The following is a 5495-nucleotide window of genomic DNA, read 5'->3' as shown; positions in this document are numbered from 1 at the left end:
TATATTGCTCTTGGATGCTTTTTTGTTGCTGGTTTTTGTTTTCCTTCTTTTATTTCCTTATGTTTCCATTCATGTAAATTCTATAGCGTTACATGTCTGTTCACTGATTCTCTTTTTCATATGAATTTATTGACAACATCATCATCACTGTCACTGTTTCTCATTTCTAGCATTTTCTATCTCTCTCTTTCTCTTTCTCTCTCTCTCTGATCTTGCTTATTTTCCACCCTTTCCTTTAGAAACTTTTTCTATTTTAATTAGAGTGAATGAATCATAATTATTTTATATTGCTTGTTAGTTCTAATGTCTTTCTTATCTAAATCTAGTTCTGCTAATTATATTGTTTTTTGAATCTTGCTGATGTCTTGTTGTCTATTCTGTTTCGTACTTTTGTAAGTACCTAGACATTTGTAAAGAATAGTAAAGAAGAGACAAAAATATTTTTCCTAAAACTGGCTTTCCACATGCCAAAGATTGAACCTACATCCATGTCTTTCACAAGGCACAAACCAAAATTGAAATGTATCAAAGATTTAAATATTAAAACAGAAATGCTTCATTTTCTAGAAGAGAGAATAAGTAAAATTTGGCAGACAAGTATAGGCAAAGACTTTAGAAACAAAATCCCAATTGCACAAAAATATCACAAAGGATCAACAAATGAGATCATATTAGATTAAAAAGCTCTTCCTGCACAGCAATGGAAACCAACAAAGTAAAAAGACAACACATGGAATGATAAATATTTTTCCAACTATTCTTCAGACAGAGGATGAATAACTAGAATATATAAACAATTCAAAAAAATAAAATACCCCAAATTTAAAGACCCCATACAAAAACTGGGCAACTGAAATTAATAGGCACTTATCATATAAAGAAGTACAAAGAGCAAATAAGTTTGTGAAAAAATGTTTAACACCATTGTTCATTTGATAAATATAAGTTTATAAGTTCACAACACTGAGACTCCATGACAACCCAGAAAGAATGATTATTTTTAAGAAATCAGATAAAAATAGTAGAGAGATTAGGAATGGGGAATCCTTCTCCATTGTTGGTGAGAGCGTAAATTAGTATGATCACTTTGGAAATCAGTGTGTCTATACCTTAAAAAAAAACCCAAAAGCTATTAAGTTCCATTTGACTCAGCATTTCCCTTTCTAGGTATCTTTAGGAGTTAAAGTCATACCACAGTGATATATGCAAGCCCAAGTTTATAGCAACATAATTTATAATACCTAAACCTAGAAACAGCCCATATGCCCATGAACTGAGGAATGAATAAAGAAAATATGGCATTTGTACACAATGGAGTACTACTCTGCTGTAAAGAAAGATAATGAGACACTTCTAGGTAAATGGATTCATCTCAGGACATAATCTTAAGTAAAACAAATCATACACACAGTTTAAATGTTACATTTCTTTTGTGTGCAAAACCCAAAGTGTAAATAAGGGAAGCAAAATGTATAGATATTAGGAAATAGGAAGAAACTTTTCAAATGTCAAGGAGAACAAGAGATGGGGGAGGGACAAGGGAAGTAAAGTGAAAGAAATTTTTAAAAACAGAGAAAACTGAAGGAAAGAAGTAGAAACAGGCCTTTTCTAAATGGTGAGTGGAAGAAGGATTAGAGGGAGGAGAGGGAAATGGGAAAAGAGGATTTAAGATATATTACACACTGGTACAAATTCCCCATGATAAATGTGATCATTATGTATAGTAAACATGCACTAGTAAAAAATAAATTTTAAAAATATTTTCCCTATGAAACTACATGAATACCAAACCAGCACTACAAGCAATTCTAAACAAGATCCTAGAAAAAAAAAAATGAAGGCAACAACACCATGAGGCCCAACAGAGCAAATCAAATAGGCAAGGCAAGAAATTAAAAGGAGAACGTGAAACAGTAAAAAGAGTCAACAAAAGGCCAATAACATGTCAATAATAAGTCAGTACATATCAGTTATAACCAGCAATGTCAATGGCCTCAACTCACCAATCAAGAGAAATAGACTGGCAAAATGGAATAAGAAGCAAAATCCAACCATATGTTGTATACAAGAAACACACCTAGTGCAAAAAGAAGCCCATAGACTGAAAGTGAAAAGATAGAAAACAATTCTCCATGTGACAGGAGCCCAGAAATAAACAGGGGTAGCAATCTCATTTGCAGACAAAGTAAATTTCAAACCAAAACTGAATCTAGTATTATTGATGTAGGTCGGTACTGTATCATACTTCTATGAATGTAAAATATCTAGTACCTGCTTTATGATACATAGTAGGGACCGTGCTTTATCAGAGCTACATTTAATGATATTACTCTAGAATGTTCTCTTTCCAGATGATGATTAAGAGGCTAATAGAAAAAATGGTGCCAGGTACCACAGCAGCAACAGAACTTTGCTGTTGTCTGGATATTATTCTTTTCTTTGGTTTTTTTTTTTTTTTTTTTTTTAATGGAATGTGCTGAATGTCTATAATTTTGTTCAGATGACTGCAGAACCTGGAAAAGCTGTTGCTGCTATCGATGTATAACATACTATTATTAGTCTTTTTATATAAATGTATATGTATATATATACATATATGTACAAATTGAATTTTGGGAAATTTTAACGGTGCTGCCAATTTTGGAAAAAGTCATCCCAATTTACTGTGTTGAGTTGGCATTGTACAGAAATGGACAACCATATTGGTCTAGACATGTTAATTTATTTTTATTTTTATTTTTTATTTTTTTCCATGTGTACAGGGATAACACATCATACTAAATATGTAAGGTTATATCTACATGGGTTTGATTACAGAAACTAATAAAGTATTCTCTAAATAATGAAAAAAGCATAAGATAAGACTATAAGAGAGAGAAGCAATTTAAATATGTTCAGGGACCATTTTCATCTCCAGAATTAAGGATTATTTTAATGTTACATCATTGCCTTTTCTCTTTTACTTTCCTTTTTAGTTTTATTTTAGGATTCCCTATTTTTAATATTCATACAGAGATTTCTTTAACTGAAATACCGAATAGTTTCTTTGGTGTGAAAAACTATAATAGCACACAGGATCCTAATGAGATAATTAATAATGTGAAATAGGAAGTAAAGGGCTAAAGGTGTAGGGAAAGTGGGAAGGGTTGGGGAAAGGTAATAAGGGAGTGGAAAAAAATATAAGAAACTGAAAAAAATGGAAATAAAGTGTTTGTAAATGGGGAGGGGAGGAGGGGGTGAAGGGAGGGCAGGGACAAAGGGAAAAATGAGAATCAAGACCTACTATGTAAAGGTACAGAATCCCAATAATGAATGTAATTGCATTATATACCTAGATTGTACCAATAAACTCAATAAAAAGGAAAAAATTTAAAAAAATTTTCCCTATGATAAAGTCTGTATTTTATTTCAGGTGGACATTCAATGTGGGAGTTTGAGTCAATCTAATTTGGAAGTACAATGGCTCTGCCCAACTTCTGGCTGTATTTGTACTCAGCACATTATAGACTTCCAGTTCCTCTTCACAGTGATGTGGATTAGTATCTGTTTTCTTTCATTTTCATTTGTTTGTATTTCAGCATCTGTTGAGCACTTAGCTTTCATCCTTCATTTAAGAAGAATATGTTTAGTCACATTACTTGTAACTTGATATTTTTTGCCTTGATAGTGAGATGTAGATATTTGGTGGTGCTCAATTAAAACTTCATGCAAATGTCATATTGTGTGGTTTTGAGTTTCTATTTTTTTCAGTAATTTTTTCTCACTTGTCCTAGTATTCTAACTCACACCCAGCATTGGATTTTTTTTTCCTATTCCCATCTTCTATCTGGGATGCTTTCTCCAGTGCCCTAGAACAACAATATTGTACCTCTCTTTACTGGTTACGGCTTTTGTTGGAGAAGACAAAGCCGAAAGAGGCACAGCATAGTTTTGTAACTTTCTCAAAAGTTTTCTTCTTCCCCAGTTTTTATTCTAAAGAAATTTTCCTCAGGATCTTTCCATTGTGTGTGTGTGTGTGTGTGTGTGTGTGTGTGTGTGTGTGCATCTACTGGAGTTTCTGTAAGAAAAAAATGCCAACAGGTATAGACAATTCTTTTATTTCCTGCTATCTTTCTAGAGCGCATTTGTCAGCCTTCAATCAGCTTGCCAATCCATCTAGTTGAACATTAATTTGCAGTGTCTGGATGCATATTGCCCCGATAAACTAGAATTTATGTCTTCCTTTTCTCTTCAGTAGTTTGTCTCTCTATATTTTGAGCCAATCAGCTGCCCAGTGACTTCAATACTTCTATTGGTTCAAGGTAAATTATGAACTTGATGTTTGTCAAGTTATATTTTGTTTTATGTTTAGGAACAATCCTCTTTCCAATAGTCAACCTCCTAAATGGAAATCAGAAGGAGATCTCATATAGATTATTCCTCTCACTTCAATCTATATGACGGAAAGGTTATAAAGCAGTATATACCAATAGGCTTCATTACAATAAGGTCATTGTTAATTTGTTTCATAAATCAGTTACCAAATATTTGTTTAATGACTATTCTGAATATAGTTGGTTCTCAATAAAGTATGAGGGTGTAGAAATAATTTCCTTGTAAGTTTGGGATGATGTATTTGAAAATATTTGAAGAGCTATAACTAAAATAGAAAAATAAGGGCCTCAAAATGTTTGTATTACTAGATCATGGGCTTATATATCCAAAACAATTCATTTGATTCAAATCCGTATTTCATGACAAAAATTGTAGGAATCATTACAAATTAAATATATAACATTCATTCTAAACTTGCTAATAAGCAGTTTAAAATTTGCAAACTATTGTCTAAATAATACATCAGGAAAATACCAAAACCAGCTTCTGTATAATTGAGCTTTGCTAAAATAATGAATGGAATTTACATTTTGTAAACAGATTTGATATCATATCACAATAACAAAAGATTTGGTCAAAGTTATTTACTGACTGAATCTATTTCCACTGAAATCATCAAATGTCTTTGGTGTATCATTGCAAAGATTATTTTACAGATATTAAATATCTAACATAAAGTCAAATATTATAGAAGGACATTGTTTAGTACACAGAATAAGAAAATGAAATGGAACAAAAAATACCAAGCATCAGCCCCATTTAGCCCAAGGACATATGAAGTTGCAAGCATTTACCAAAAAAATCATATTCCATTGCGGCTCTCTGGGGGGACCCCGTCCCGCGGGGAATAGGAGGTGAGAGCCGCCTCTTATTTTTGGGTCATCAGAGGCCGATCCGATCTTGAATGTCTGTGGAGGAAATCTTTAAGAAGTTAGAGTACACGGCCCAAGTCTGGTTTCTGATCAAAGGCTCTTTATTGGCTCAGCAAAACGATTATATACTGTTATCCCAGGGGGAAGGTTCAGCAAGCTTACTGGACAGTTCAAACAAATCAATCACATGAGTCACTCAAGCATTTAACCATACAGCAATCAGTATTTTACCAAATGTGGGGAGGGGTA

Source organism: Fukomys damarensis, unplaced genomic scaffold (assembly GCF_012274545.1).
Source record: "Fukomys damarensis isolate Sample0158 unplaced genomic scaffold, DMR_v1.0_HiC HiC_scaffold_16, whole genome shotgun sequence".
Lineage (NCBI taxonomy): Eukaryota > Metazoa > Chordata > Mammalia > Rodentia > Bathyergidae > Fukomys > Fukomys damarensis.
Note: the sequence above shows the minus strand (reverse complement) of the source record.